This window comes from Corvus hawaiiensis, chromosome 3, assembly GCF_020740725.1.
Source record: "Corvus hawaiiensis isolate bCorHaw1 chromosome 3, bCorHaw1.pri.cur, whole genome shotgun sequence".
NCBI classification, from domain to species: domain Eukaryota; kingdom Metazoa; phylum Chordata; class Aves; order Passeriformes; family Corvidae; genus Corvus; species Corvus hawaiiensis.
The window spans coordinates 58,396,117-58,412,707 of NC_063215.1; the positions used below are offsets into that span (position 1 = coordinate 58,396,117).

General features: G+C 42.2%; 1 long non-coding RNA gene across 1 annotated transcript; it reads right to left on the minus strand.

Moving 5' to 3' along the window:
* Positions 1–3,865: 3,865 nt before the first annotated feature.
* LOC125322935 lies at positions 3,866–13,580 on the minus strand. The gene is made up of 2 exons (XR_007202296.1): positions 13,017–13,580; positions 3,866–4,287 (listed from the first exon to the last, which is right to left on the minus strand). It is a non-coding gene; the product is annotated as an uncharacterized LOC125322935 (long non-coding RNA).
* Positions 13,581–16,591: the final 3,011 nt, after the last annotated feature.

A 16,591-nucleotide genomic window follows, 5' to 3' on the forward strand; every position in this document is an offset into this window, starting at 1 on the left:
CAGGAACTGTTCCAGTCACAGGACCAAGGGTCCTTCTCCCGCGCAGGGAACACAAACCAACCAATGGGAACGAGGCTGAGCAGGGACAGGGAAACCCCGTGTCTGTGCCCTCAGGGCCCCTCTCCCAGGGCTACACGGCAGGGGAGGGACCCTAACACCTCACCCGTTTTATTTTAATAAAAGGAGAATGAAAACAACTGGATAAACATAACAAGAACAGTTTCAAAACAAAACAAGCCACCCTCCTGAGTCTTTAAATGTCCAAACAGATTCTGTGGAACATCTTAGGGCTGACAGAAGGGAGACAGAACTCTGAGCATGCTTTGTGGGGAAACTGAGGCAGGAGAGGGTTTAACTTCTTCCCTCCCCCTTTTCATCCCCCACTCGGCATTGGAAAGGGATTTTTGGGGACACAATTGGCAAAAGCATGGTTTTGTGAGGGAAACCATGGATGAAAAAACGGATTGGGAATACACTGGGGGTAATAGGACATAGGGTAAAAGGGAAAGGTGGGATTAGGAAAGGGAAACTGTAGGGGGGGCTTACAATGGAGATACTGTCTAACATGACTACGATTTTTTGCATATATACTGCCTTTTACAGGAACACCATCAGGCCCAGTGACCTGCGATGCTTGTAACCCTTTTCTCCCTAGTACAATATTAAATTCCACCACCTCTCCATCTCCCAAGCTTGGGATGCATTTTTCAGGGTTATTCTTTTTAATAGCAGTTCTATGCACGAATATGTCTTGCTGGTTGTCACACCTTGTTATAAAACCATAATTTTGCTTAACATTATACCATTTTACTATCCCTAAGGTCTTAGTTGCTATGATCTTTTCCTTTTTCCGAGTGGCTGCTGTTTTCTGTCTCGCTGCGTCTTTGTTCTCTCTTTCGGTCGCTCCCGTGTTGGAATTGTCGGGGCTGCTCGTGCCTGCGCGCTCTTCCCGGGGTCGCGTTCGGGGCTGCGCGGGCCGGGCCGGGCCGTGCCGCTCCGTTCTCCGTGCGTCGCCTCCTCTGGTCGCAGCTTCGCTGCCGCTGCCGGGCGCTGCACCCACGTCTCGGCCGGGCCCCCGAGCGACGACTCCCCCGTGCCCCGCTCCAGCGCGCGTCTCGGCCGGGCGCGGCTCCGTTCCACCGCCATCGCCGCCAGCCGCTGCCCGCGCGCCGCCCCTCTCGGTCGGGCGTTCACGGGGCTCGCTCCACCACGCACTGCACAGGACCGGGCGGGCACTGCCGGGTCCCGCCGCGCCTCGCTCCGCCACCGACACTGCGGCTCGCGTGGCTCCGCCCGCGCGCGGGAACTGCCTCGCTGCTGCTCTCAGAGCGCTCGGTGCACGTGGCCTGGGCCGCACGGTCCCTGCGCCAGGATTCCTTTCACCAGGACACAGCTGACATTGCTCAACAGTCTCAGTAACTAAATAATATTCACGAAAATATTCTTCCATCGGCATATATTTTGACTCCAATATTAACTGTGTCCAAACGGTTTTCCAAAAGCCCTTGGTAAGAATTAAATCCCAAGAAACATAGAAAAAGTTCTTAAACAACCATGCCAGGAAGTGTTTCAGTTCTTTTTGAGCTTGAATCAAGCTAAAATTTACAAATCGTTGTTCAAGAATCATTTTAAGTTTAAGATAAATGTCCATATGCGGCTCTGAGAGCCAAGAGTCTTCCCACGGTTCCTCCATAGTTTAGATATGGAATAGCAAAGCAAAACCAAGAAGAGGAATCCAAAGTTTCCAGGGTTTACTCACACAAATCAGTCGCTTAGGGATCGGGGATCGTTCTGCTCTCAAATCTCCACCATTTGTTGCAGTGGGGATCCTGCAACACGCATATATCAAACCAGGAGTCCCGTGGAAAGGAAATATATATACGGACAGACAGATTCTTGATAGCTGTTTCAGAGAGATGTTTATTTCTCCAGCCGCATGGCCGGGGCTCTGCTCAGGAACTGTTCCAGTCACGGGACCAAGGGTCCTTCTCCCGCGCAGGGAACACAAACCAACCAATGGGAACGAGGCTGAGCAGGGACAGGGAAGCCCCGTGTCTGTGCCCTCAGGGCCCCTCTCCCAGGGCTACACGGCAGGGGAGGGACCCCAACAAAATCCCCAGGTGTTAAAGCCTCTCCTACACATCCCAGCTCCCTATACTTTAAGCAGCTGGTCAACCAGATCTGTGACCCACTGAGCAGCTGCAACTGCTGAAAGGGACCTCAGCAGCAGGTGCTGCTCTGCAGGTGTTTGTGATACTGGGCATGTGGGAGAAGGGAAGAGATGGCAAAGGGGAGAAAAAGCAAGACATCCATCATCTACTTCCCTAGTCTTATGTTCAGCCCATGAGACCTGACTGCTGTTGCCAGCATGACTACATAGGGACTGAGTATGATGATGGAGGTACTGCAGGAAGACTTAAGAGAGTCATGAATCTCCCTTCACTGTGCATGTGACCTGTTTTACTGGGAGTAGCTGTGGCATTTAATGAAATCAGGTGGTGAAAGCAGACTACAGGGACTTGGAAATGTGTAGTTAAATTGAGCAATTTCTCCCTCTTACATTAAAAATAATTTTGCTATGCTGACCTAAAGGCTAGGTTTTGTTCATCAGATCATTTAATCAGAACTATAGTCCACAGGATAATTAAAATTTAAAAGTTAATTAAACCAGCAATGATCTAAGAATAAGTCTATAAGGAAGGCAGGGAATTCAGATACCTTATATCTCCTCTTAGAAGTCATGACTTCTATCACATATAATTACTCTCTCCTGTGGTGTGCATGGGAAGGATCTGTTTCTAAATGAGGACATTTTCTATTAAAAACAGCAGGAGAAAAGTTCAGACACCAAGAGCTTAATCTGTAAAGCTGATTTTTGAATGAAATCAGCCCCATTACGGCCAAGCAGTGGCACAAATGTTTATTTATGAGTGTGTGAATAGCCTTGTTGCCTTTAATGCCATCACTTCTCCTAACTCAGGCATGTCCTCCAATGCTTTGTTCAAGCAGTCCCAGAACACTCACTGGAGGCTTGTTTAATTGGCAACACACAAACCAAACACCTAGGAATCATGACCTTCAAAAATGTGCCAGCAGTACACAGACCCCAAGAACCCGGCACCTAGCTGTTGCTCTAGCAATGACGTGACTGGTAAGTGGGCTGTGACGGAGGTAGGACTTGGGGAGCAGAGCTCTGTAGAGACTTGTGCATGAATTGAAGGGAAAATATGCTGAGGATGAATTCCAGGGTTAAGAGAGTTGACCCATAGGTTTTTTCTTGGGACTGGGACAAAATGGACTGCAGATCTGTGTGGAAAAGTGGTGAATTCATCAGAGGTGAGCTGTGGACTATGCCTGGCGTTGGGAGAAAGGTGGTGTAAGGTTTGGTGAAAGTCTGTGGTGCTGCACAAGTATGAAAGTCCATGGCAAGCTATGGGGAAGTAAACTGAGAACTGTACAGAAAATTCCCCAGCTAGCAGTGACAGCTGTAGAGAAACATCTGGGGATTATTTCTCTTTCCATAAACACTGCCAATCTTTCTTTCTGTTCTCTGCAAGGTGAGATTCTGCACATATTACAAGCTGACTTAGGTAATTTCAGTAGCATGGATTAATAATGCATAATCCAACTGTACATGCAGGTAGTTTCTACAGCCACTTGAGTTTTGTAAATGTAGCTGACATCGTGATCAGAGAATGAGATTGTTGTGGAAACTGCTTCAAGATGCTCTTGCACTTCAGACGAGGCAATGACCTAAATGCACTTAAAGTGTACTGGGAGTGGCTTGTGCTGTAAACAAGTCCATCGGTGAAACTGCACTTGAGAACAGACCTAAGGAACCATTACACATTTTTTTCTTAAGTAGTCATTGTTCGATTTTTTAATAAATGAATAAATGGCATTTCCTCTTTCTTACAATCGTCAGTTTCTCACACTTCTGTTTTCCCCCAGCCCACCTGGCAACAAGGAATGAGAGTCACTATTTGATTCCTCATGTCTCAAGGTAGAGGATGTCTTCTCTGTCTGATTCTGGATTTGAGAAAGGAAGCAGAGGTTTGCATAGGAAGATGGCTTCAATGAGCATCAGTTTAAACTGCTCTCTGCCTTCCCCATTAAAGTATTTTCTCCTTCTGCAGACAACCTTACTGTCACAGTGGAGTCTTTGCCATTTGTCTGCCTTCTTCTTTTTTGGTTCAGAGGATGTGTGGCTAGCTTGTCCAAGCAGCTCCAAGATAGTAGCACAATTTCATTGTTGAATACACATCATTTGTCCAAACACTGAAGAATCTGGGGAACATGGCAAAAGCATTAATGGGTAAGCAGTGTACAGAAGATAACAATAATACTCATTGAGAAGCACTTAGTGCAAATGATTTGCTAAGCTCTGTTTGCAGTAAATACAAAGTTTAGATAGATGTATATACACGTGTGTGTGTATATCAACAACAAGGTCTGAAGATGTGCCTGCCAGTTCACATGGTGTGTCAGCCTATCCAGAGAGTAGCAGCAAGAATATTGCATGAATTTCATGTCGCTGAATGTCTTTGGGCACACTTGATCTCTTGCTAATTCCTGCCTGTAGCAGGAATGCATTTCAGAGCTCTCAGTACTTCAGGCTCTTTCTGCCTTCCTTTGCTGACTTAGAAGGACAAGAGTAAGTGCTGCTAAGACACCTGCTTGGGATCACTTAGCTAAAAGCAATCAGCCAGCATCATCTGAGATTTTTCAGTCCTGTTGTTTGCACACAGGTGTACTTTGCTTTCAGCCTTTGAGAAGCTGGGCTCATCAGGCAGGCCTTCACAATCATGCTGGTATCTACCCCCTAGCAGGAACTGCCTGCCCATGGACTATAGCTGGAGTTATCAGAAATCTGCTGAACTCTGGGTTTGTATGAAAAGGCGCCAAAGGTGACAATGACATGTAACCAGATGATCCCCCTATTCCCTTGGGAGACAGACTGACCTGAGCTCTGCAGGGCTCCCATTTTATATTATTATATAAGTGAGCTGGTTTGTGGCTACCACTGTAGCTCAACTTGCATTTTTTTCAGCCTTCATGACCTGGTGGAGGTAGAGGTTACAGAGACAGGTGAAACCTGAGTGTGGATGTGGGGGAGAAGAAAGGCTCTGCAGTCACAGGACTGCAGCATCAAATGACAGGGAATGTGTGTACAAAGCAGGGAGGGTGGTGGCAGGAAAGGGCAAGAGCCCTCATGCTTGTGTTTCGGATCTGCATCACTGTACTGTTCAGTATCACAATGACCCCAGCTTTCTTGGGGAAAGCCCCTACTTTCAAAGCAATTGGCAGTGTCCCTCATATTCCAGCAATGACTATGTTTTAAACAACCCTGTTGAGCTACTGGAATGAACTTCTCACCAGGTAGAGGTCACAAATGTTTACCTTCTCACTGAAATACTGGGTCTCCTGCACACGCTTATTCAATGCACAGGCATAAACACGCAGCTACATCCAGAAACCAAGCAGTGTTTCAGTTTTGTGAGAAAAAGAATTGCAGAGGTTTGGTGAGCAGGAAAGAGGCCCCACAGTGTGGGGGTTGTGACTGGACCCTCCCAGGGTCCTGACACAGGCACATAGCTTGAAGAATCCTTCTTTCCTGTCTATCCTCCTTTGCCCATTGATTGCATACTACTAACTCTCATTTTATGTCAGTAAAATCCCTATGGATCCATGCCCAACTAGATGGAAAGATGGAACAGGGAGGGAGAGATTGGCTCCATTTCTTATTCTGCAAGTTAGCTTCAGTCCATTTTACTCATGGAACCTGGTTTAGTGCATGCTGCATGTGGGCAGGCGCAGTAAAAAGGAACAGACATGGTAAAAGAAATTTAATATGAGAGAGGACAGGATCTTTTTTCTCATATAAATGAAAAGCAGTCGGGTTCACTTATGAGTTCACTTATGGGTCTATGAATTTTATTTCTGAGCTGTTATTATGTTCTTAATGTAGAAAAACAAAGGTGGTGATAGGGAGGAGTAGGGATGCTGAGCCCAGCATTTCAGCAATGTCCTTGAATTCTTGTTTTACCTGTTCATCTGTAATTGTAACTTATCAGAAGCACATCAGAAGCCTCAGGTAGAAATAGACAGATCACTGGGCTTGAAAAAAATGAAGCCATGGGCTCCCAAAGAGCACAAGGTGAGAACCAATGCCATGCTTTGTGAGTACATAGTGAAATGCATTTGGCTCTCTTATAACAGCGAGATAAATCCTTAAGTTATGCAGAGGAATGTCTTAGAAAGGTCCAGTGTGCTTCTCTCCTCAGCTCAAATGCTTATTTCTAAAAGTGGAAAAGAAAATCATTCTCTGTTTTCATCCACTCCTCTGGCTTATGTCTAAAACACTTGCCAGGATAAGCACCTAGACCCTAAGCCTCAGTTTCATGAAGGTAAACACATCATTTCTCTTGAGGGTCTGGGCTTCAGCATGAACTTGGAAGGTGTACTTCCAAATAGAGTATCTGCTCATCATACATGAGTACCACTAAAATTAGTTCACTGATTTCTCCTTAAGGAGATGCATTGAGATGAGCACATACAACTGTCAGTTCTTGAGAAAACCAGTCATAAGGTCAAAATGAGCACTAGTTTTATTTAATCTGGAAAAATCATGACCAATATGAGTACCAGAAATTCAGGAAAATTCTCACAAAGTATTCAATGTCTCCTCTTAGAGCACTGGAAGGGAAAATGCATGACAGAAAAGAGCACATTTACTACAGATGGCCTTTCAAACCTCCTGCAAACCTGACATTACTCAGAACTGCAGATTTGTGTCTTCTCAACAGGAAAAATATGCAGAAAATCTGCAAACTTCTGGAACTCTCTCAAACAATCCTCACTTCTCCATCAAGTGTTTACTTACAGAGATAGTGCTCTAGAGATAGACCATTCAGGAAAACAAATTAAAAAAAAAAAAAAAGGAAGTAAATCTTTCACCTGACAAGAAGGTAGTCTTGTGATTTCTGACATTTGCTCAATTATCTTGCAGCATTTTAAAATAATAATCAGTATGGGAAAGACAGAACATTTACATTCTGTGTGCTGTAGATCTCAACATGCCAAGACAGTAGCGTGCAGCAAAATAAACCATTATCACACTAAGAACTTGTCCCTCTGTCTTGGCATGTATTACTGAAACCGTGAAAGGTACATGGCTACACTTGGTTAATCTGAGGACAAGATCTCATAAAACTAATTTTGTTATCAGACTGGAAATAAGAATAAATGACCCATATGAATACCACAAAACCATACAAAACACTATATAAAATTAATCCTGATTCAGTCTGAATTAAAATGGAATTCTATATCATTTCCTGAAAGGGATTCAGTTAAGAACTGTGATCTGAGCATCCCCTCTTTCCATACATGTTCTATAATACTCAGGTTGCAAGCAGAGACTGTGAATAAATGGAGGCAGATGTCCTTTTGGAAAGGCCTGCAACCATAGAGTAGGGCATTCCCTTCCAAAACCTGAAAATTCACACACAAAATGAGAACTTTACTGGAATATTACTGCATTCATTAATATTTAGAAAATATAATATCACCACCACCACACTGCAGATTTTTAGGCTGCACTTCAGTGCATCACAGCGATGCTCCTCCAGATTTAGAGACTTTGAATGTTCAACCCAAACACTTCCAGCTTTAAGAAGTGCATCCCATACCTTCCTTTGCTGAGATAACCTGGAAAAATGCACATTGCCATGAGACTGCACATAACCTATTTGGCTGCAAACTGAGTTTTGCAAAAATACTGGTTGTCACAGGGTAGGAAAGCTCAGTTTTGAGTAAAGCAGAATGGAAATTCATTTTTATCCTGCCTAGAATGACAAAATGCATAGATTTACCAGAACGGTTTAGAGGCAACAGAAATGGTGGCTCCTCTCCAACTGGCACTGCCTGAGGCGGCAAATGAGTCTTTCATGGGGTCAGAGGAGACATCCTGCAAGTCCCCACCCCCTCCTTCAGATTAGTATCCAGCTCTGTTCAGAGCTCTGATAAGCAGTAGATTATTTCCAGACCTTTAGATGCCAGTGATATCACCTGGGTGTGGTACTGTAGCACTTCATATTTAATACTGTCATGACCTTGTATATAATAACTGCATTAAGATAATTGGTTACATATACACAAAGTCCAACTTGTACATGCTCAAAGAAATTTCTGATTCCTGATATGTGAATAAGTTTGTCATTCACTCAGATTGTCTTCTTTTCCCACTCTTCTGTCCTCTGAGACCTTTAGTTCATGGCCAATGCTTACAATGTGGTGGTTGCCTGGAAAATTATAATTGCTTGTAGATAAGATTATTTAGAATGAATCCCCCAAGGCTGAAATGAAATGGGAAGGGCCTCTCAGTTTTACCAAGTGTACATGCGTTCCTATTTTGGGGTTTTTGCCTAGCTGATATTCTACCAACTGGCTATTCTGTTATGAGCACAAAGGATCTAATCCAATTTTCACAAAAGGCAATGGAAAAAATTCCTTTTGTTTTTCATGGAGCTCAGATTCTGCGTTAATTTTGATTCCTCTCTCAGCCTAGCAGATATATGAATAAAAAGCTGCAGATGTGGTTTTGATTGTCATTAGATGTTCTTTAGATCATGTTATTCCTCTACTGAGCCCAGATATATTATTAGAACTTCTGTTTATTCCAGATTTTTTTCATTTTGGATACTTTTTAATCTCTATTTTGAAAAATTCAAAGTTTTTCTTTTGGAGAAAAAGGAAGAAGTCTAATTTTTAACACTGTAGAGATACAACATAGAAAAAAATAAAAAAGAAGAGCAGCACAGTGTCAGGGACAAAATATTTCTGCTTCTGAAACATGGAAGATAATTGGTTTTTTTCAAGATACCGTGCCTCTCTCTTGTATTTAAAATTTAAGTGTCTAGTGTCTTAGCTATTGTATCCTCTCTTGTCTTTTAACTGGTCTCCCTGTCCTTCCCTTTTCAGTCAGTGCAAGAAAGGAGCCCTTTCTTTTCCTGTTCTTGAGGACAGCATGCATTTGGATTCTTTTAGAAATCTGGGTATGGATGAAGGGATACGGGTCCTGGCATTGCCTGTTCCTCACCATTAATTCCAAGGTGAGTTAAAACAGCAGAACCAGGTGCAGAAGACAGCATTTGTAGATACCTTGCTTAGGTCAGCTAAGATATCAGCTGTTGCACATCTGGACTGTTACCCTGTTATGTGAGAGGATAGACATAATATGATCCTAAAGAAAGAATGAAGTAAAGTTATAGGCAGCAAAAAGGTGGAAGAGATATTATCTGAAAAATATAAAACTCCAGCAATGTCAGGTTAATTCACAATGACAATTTCTGAGGATTGGCAAACGAAAAAGCTCAGTCACAGAATGATAGATTATGTTGAGCTGGGAGTGACCCACAAGGATCATCAAGTCCGATTGCTGGCCCTGCACAGCACCACTCCCACGAGTCACACCGTGTACCCAAAAGTATTGTCCAAACACTCCTTGAACTCTGTCAGTCTGGTGCTGTCACCACTTCCCTGGGGAGCCTGTTCCAGTGCCCAACCACTCTCTGAGCGAAAAAACTTTCTCTAATATCCAACCTAAACCTCCCTGACACAACTGCAGGTCATTCCCTTGGCTCCTGTCACTGGTCACCACAGAGAAGAGATCAGTGCCTGCCCCTCCTCTTCCCCTCACAAGGAATTTGTAACTGCAATGAGGTCTCTCCTCAGTCTCCTCCAGGCTGAATGGACCAAGTGACCTCAGCTGCTCCTCATAAAGCTTCTCCCAGTTTTGTACCATCTGGGAACTTGCTCAGTATCCCTTCCAGTCCTTCATCCAAGAAATTTATGATGATGAAGAGCACAGAGCAGAGGATGGAGCCCTGTGTTACCCCACTAGTGAGAGGTCACCACTCTGATGTCCCCCCTTTCACTACAACCCTCTGTGCCTGACCCATGAGCCAGCTGCTCACCCTTTTCACGATGTGTTTATCCAGCTGTGTGATGGACATTTTGTCCAGAAGGATCCTGTGAGAGACAGTATTGAAAGCTTTACTGAAATCCAAAAAGATTATATCAGCAGGCTGACCTTGATCACCTAGGTGAGTTACCTTGTCATGAAACTAAATTAAGTTTGATAAGCTGGATTTTCCCCTAATGAAGCCATTCTGGCTGTGACCAATGACTGCATTGTTCTCCAGGTGTTTTTCATTTCTTCCCAGAATAATGGCCATGGGTAGTATCTATTTGGCAGTATGTAATTGTGTTGTACGTTGCACTTACATTACCCATAATTTCAATTTTAATAATTTGCTTCATTCTCATCTGAAATTTTGAACATTGGCATGCTGTGAAGTCACTAAAGTAGCGTCTTATTTAAATTGAGCTTCTGAAGCTGCAAAACATGAACAGAATCAATAGAATGAAGCTGTGCATAATTTTTTCATTTTCTCCAACCATTTTCCACCTTCACATGCATTTTATACTAAAGGCTTCAGTATTCTGAAAGTGGGTGGGCAGAAGTGTGTGCATACCTCTGATAAGTTAGAGAGTTATATATACACTTCAAGCAGCAATTATGAAAAGTCATGAGGGAAGTGTGTTTGGAGCTTGGGCAGCATCAATCTATTTTGTCACCTTACTGGACTCCTCTCATGCTAGGAATATTGGCAAAATCTGTTAAAATTCCTGCAGAAGTCAAAACAGGTTTTTTTTGGTTCTGCTTGCCATCTTTCTGCGGCAAGCACAAGAGCCAAGCTTCTTTTCCAGGCCCATATTTGAAAAGGGGCATTTGTCATGGAATCTCCCTGATTAGACTGTGCAAGGAACCCTTGCTGGATATGGTGCAGGAATGCATGGGTGGTTGGATGATTACTGCAGTGGTTTCCACTATGGTCTTCTTCATCGTTCCCTCTTGGTTTGCCAAAAAACCCCATGTTTTTCATTCAAGCCTCTCTTCCCCTTAAACCCTTCATTGGTTTCCTGATGAACTACATATCACATTCACACTCCTACTGGCCTGAAAGACGTCCTGTAGCACTCCAGACTGCAACTTTAAAAGCCTCTCGTTCTTGTTCAAAGTTATGTCACATTCTTCACCTGGGCCTGGGTGACCTCTTCTCCCCATTCCTAAGCTGTTCATAGTGGAAGGGCTCTTAAGTCTTATTCGCAGAGGTGTTGTGCCTCTCTTTCCATGCCTTAGTAAAGTTTGCTTCTATTGTGATGAAGCCCAAGTTTATTCAACAATACCTTTAAAATGAATGGAAGCATCAACAAAACATTACTTGCATCATATGTGAGCAATTACCTTTTGAGGTGAAGGCTGTGATTTTCATACTCCCTTAGTCCGTAAGGACCATGATGGTTGTACTCATTGTGGCACTACACCTAAATTCAGTGTGCAAATGCTCTGCCCATTAGATTGCTTATTTGCTGTGCCAAGTGCAGAGCACAGTTTAGGCCCTGCATAGTTTGGCTGTGGGTTGGGACTGCTTACAGCTGGGGTGGCACGCTGTTGCTAGCTTGTTGGCTAGGCTTTCTTAAAGGATGCAGTCTGTGCCATGCTCTGTTTCCATTTCATTCCTGGGTGCAAATTGGGGTATTGTCTTTCACCATTAAACTCATACCAAATCTGGAAAAGGTTCCTTAAAGGCTCCCCCATTGCTTGTGTGAGACCATGGAAGTGGAGGACTCTGAGATGTTTCATAGGAACCCCTCATTTCTATGCAAAAACTCTTCTGGAAAGTTAATTTCCACAGAAAGAGATGAACTCCAGAGCTCCTTTTGCTCTCACCTTGAAATGGCTAAGCTGCAGAATAACATAAAGCCATTTCTGTTTTCTCCAGTGTTCGAACAAAAAGGTCTAGTGTCTGAAAAACTGAAAGTAAGCTCAATTTTGTTTTGAGAGCAGGGTAAGCAAGTATTGCTGGTGATGAACAAGCAGAATTTTCTGAATCAATTAATCAGGTGTACATTTGTCTACATCACCTTAAAAAGAAAGAAAAAGAAGAGCAGTGTGGTATGCAAAATAATTTGTTAAGAGGTTAATGATAGTATTAATGATAAATGCTGACTGCTTTACTTAGTACAGCCACAAACTTTTCATTGCATTCTTTCATTTGCTGTCAAATAACTATAGGCTCATGTTGCATACAGGACACTATTTAGTGACTTTTCAGGCTTAGTCAGTATTTTAAAAAATAATTTAAGGCCCAATTACAGGTAAAGTTTAATCCAATTAATTTAAAAATAAATCCAGGTAATATTTGTTGAAAAATTTCAAAGTAAAATATTTGAACTTAAATAAGCACATTCCTTTATTTTTTTTCCATTACTGAAACAATTTCAAGTATTTTGTAGGTATTTCCATGTAATTTTGCCTGATTTAACACCCCCTTTTTTGGAGAAAAAGATACACAGACAGAAATGTTTCCAATTCTTTCCATATTTAGAAATGCGCAAGAGAAAAATTATATCTGTCAGTAGGTCAGGGACCTCTTGTCCTTCCAGAAGTGTTGCTTTCAGGGACATGACTGGTCATTTGTGCCAACAGCCAGAGAAAACATGAGATGAGCCTCAGGGACACTGATAATATTTTCTACAGCTTTGACTAGCTGGTGCCAAGCAGCTGTTTGCTGCGATGCACAAGCCTTATCCAAGGCTCTTCATCCCTAGTCTCCCCTGGACTTGCCTCTGATGATTCCACTCTCTGTCCTGTCTGCCCTCCTCTCACTCCTCCGTTTGCTTTGTCTTCTTTCCCTTATCACATTCCTGTCCCTGCCCCCATTGAAACCAGGGGTACCATAGTGTTTGCTGGTGTGGATCTCTTGTTTTATCACCTTTCTCTAGTTTTTGCCTGTCTTGTCTGTTTTGACTGCAAGCAATTCAGGGTGAGACTGTCCTCTTCTCCTCACCCACACAATGCCTAGGACAGGAGATCTCCACTCCTAGTTTAATCTTAACAACATGAAAAATAAGTATGTAAATAGAATTGACAACAGAGTTTTACTCACCTAGGTAGGAAAGGGTAAAAAAGCATGATCCTTGCCCCAAAAACTCTTCTTAAATGAAGCAAAATAATTCTCCCTTCCTCTTCTGAGTTGCTTACATGCCAGTTTTACTTTGTGTTTTGTCTTTTTATCTTCCACTGGCAGTCTTATGTGGCTCTGCATAGCAATCTTTCTAGCACAATAATTTCTCACTCATATTTTTCTTCCCTTTTTCCTGCAGACCAAATTCAAATTCCTCAATCTCCATATCTGGAGCCTTCAATAAATTCTCTCTTCTATCCTGCCCTGCAAACCTAATTAACAGCAGAGTCCTGCAAGAAGTCAGCCCATGGAAAAGCTGGGGTAGGCTCCTGCACTGCAATTTCATTCTAAGTAATGATGAAACCAAGGTGCTAGAGGTATTCGGTGTTCCCTTATCTCCTGTGAGGTAGTCTCTCACACGGCTGCTTGCCAGCCTTTCTCTGACTCACCCAGCAAAGCTGGGATTGGAACAAAATGAAAGGAGCACAGTTTCCAAACTTTAGGCCTAATGTCCTACACCTAGTTCCAAACCTGCACTTACAGGGATTGCTTACATCCTTTCTCCTTGATCCACAAAGTCGCTTATATAAAATGTTCTCTTAGGTCACTCAAAAATCATTGCATGATGACTCAGTGGGTCCATAATCTTTAATGAGCTTTTGGCACTTGTCAGTGTCTGCTTGGAAATTTCATGAGTGCAAGTGTAAGTTGCACTGCTTAAGCGTGTGAGGGAAAATACTTCTTTGGTGCTCATCATTTATAGCTCAGCAAAGATCAAGCATGAAAATAGTACATTCCCAATTAGCTGCTGGTCTGGATGGAGCTGGGAAAGTGTAAATAAAATATGTCTGTGTTTTGCTGGACTGTGAATAGGCTGCTTTGAGGAATGCCTTGAGCTGGCTGTCCATGACAGGCTGCTGTCCTGCTCAGCTGTTGGCAGTTACCTCATAGTTTGGATTTGGTTTTCTTCTTCTTTTAAATCAACTTGTAATAAAATTGACCTTAAACTGAGGTCAGTCTAAGGCTAGGTGAGTGACATATATGTGCCTGATGCTAAAAGTATCTAAAGGGTTCTGATTACTTTAATTCCTGTCAGTCTAGTTACAGACCTTAATATAAGATAGAAAGTATTCTGGTCCCACAAATCTCTCTAGTCTTCCTAGCAATAGGATAAGAATAGGCCTCTCGGCTATTTTTTTAGATCCTGGATTTTTTTTTTTTTTTTGTATTAGTGATCAACACACAGTGTTCATTTCCCTCCTAAAGTGGAACAACCAGAGCTGAATGTAAACACAGATGAAGCACGTTTGTTGTAGACTAAAAGCTCCTGGACAAGGAAACTTTCTGCTCTTACAGGGAAATAAAAAAAAAAAAAAAAAAAGAAGAAGGAAAAAAAAAAAAGAAAAATAAAAATGAGGGGAAAAAGGGTAAAAAAAAGAGATTGTTTGGCTTTCCTACATGTTTCTAAGGTCCACTTTTAAAGAAAAGCCAAAAACCACCTGCAAGACCTTGGGTGAGGTAAATTGCTTCAGCAAGGTCACTGAGAAGTATCTGATTTTCTCAAAAATGTATCAAAATTTGTTGTCCTAGAGTTTGTTGCACCAGGGGTGTTTTGATAAGAAGTCTTTTACTGAACATTAAGAAAAAGTTGATATTGAAATTACTCATGAGCGTCAGTTGATTTAATTAAACTTCTACTTTGGTAAAGCTTTAGAAGAATGTTTTTAAACTACTCAAGTACCCACTTGTGTCAAAATATTTTTCTGGTTAAAAAAATTAGCTTGGTTTACAACAAAAATACACGGTCTTTTTAAAATGGTTAGAAGTAAAGTTTGTTTAAAATTGCATGCATGGAATATTTAGATTTACCAAATCAAAAATTTTTTCTAACTTCACAAAAATAGTTACATATTCCACTTTTGTCTGAGCAAAGCTATTCAAATCTAGAATGTTCTTGTAGAAGCACTGAGTGTGAAAAAATGGCTTTTTAGGTGACATCATTTCATTTTGCAAATCTGCCAAAGCTATTCTTCTACCCCCGTGAAGTGGTCAGGTGTTAATCCACATTACCCTGTTAACTATGGAGTTCTCTGTTTTAATTGCCTGGGGATGGTATTGTTTGCACAGGTGCCCTAGCTGGGGAGCTGAATTAATGTCAATTTTCCTTGGCTAAAAGACTTGTTTTTCATGTCTTGTCTGTCCTTTTGCAAACATAAACGTGGAATCTGTCATGGACTTGCATTTACAATTAGCTGTCTCGACACTACAGGCTCTCTCTCCTGCTGATGCTGCGTCATTAGTATGTAGATATATTTTCATGCCTTTACCTAAGGGCCCGATCCTCTCTTCACCGAAATAATTAAATATCTTGCCATTAATATCAGAGGAAACAGTTTCTGGCCTTACATCAGTACTCCTCTTTTCCTGAAGAGGTTGTGGGCTTTCCCAAAATTAGTGATTAGACAGCAGATCACTCTTTATTAAACACAACATTAAGGTGTGCAGCTTTTCCTAGTTCCTAGTTCCTGGAGTTTTCAATTGAGTGTGCCCTCTCAGCTGACAGTACTCAATCTGTCATAGTCCTCATATGTCCCTTTCACTGGAATTTGGATACATACATCCAAACAGGAAATGTTTCCTGTCAGATTACCTGGCTACCTAACAGTCTGCCACTGCTTAATACACTAGTTTATTTAACTTTCCCATGAGTGAATAGTTTTCAAAAACAGATCCTATTTTTCTCATTTGGAATCTTTGTTTCTAGTTTGTATTTCTATAACTCTTTATGAAACAGCAGATCAGGAGAAATCAGCCTTGTATTTAGCTCTGAAGGTGGAAAGGCTGATTTGCTCTATAGGACACATCCAGAGTCTATGACTTATCTTCTCCCCAGTAAACTTAGGAGGGATTCCTAAGCGAGCTAGGTCTTTCATTAGAAAATTATGCCAATTTTCCCTGACACAGTGCCCAATTAAACCAAGTGTGAATGTTCCTGGGGTTTCAGTGAGATTTGGCTCAAACTGTGAAAGGAGCCCTGTTCCACAAAGCAAATATGGGCTGTCTTTTCCAGGATGTTTGGTCTTGCTTCCAAACAAAATGAAGCTTACTTGAGTCTACTACCCAGGCATGGACACACACTCTAACCAGTTCTGTGCAGGGTAATTTTTGGTATTTATTTTTAATTCCTAGCAGTTTTTCAGATTATTTAAAGCAGTGAAGTGAAAATAGCGTTATGGCAATAAAATGACCCATTACTCTGTTCAAGCATACCTTTTCCAAAGAAATGGCTGTTTTCTGCTGCAGCAGACAGAGTCTCCATCCAAGAACACCATGCAAATACAGGAAGCCTTACATACAGGGGCATTTGGCGTACAATGGCTCTTCTGCCTACACCTGCTTGATTTTACCTCCAGTTTTGAATAGCTCCCTTCTGTGAAGGTGATGAAAAAGAGCGTCCAAGAAGGAAAGAAGCTGGCAGTTTCTTATTTTACAGCATCAGTATCAGCCATAAGGTCAGGCTTTGTCCATAACTCCTCTAGAAATCCACATTATAATGG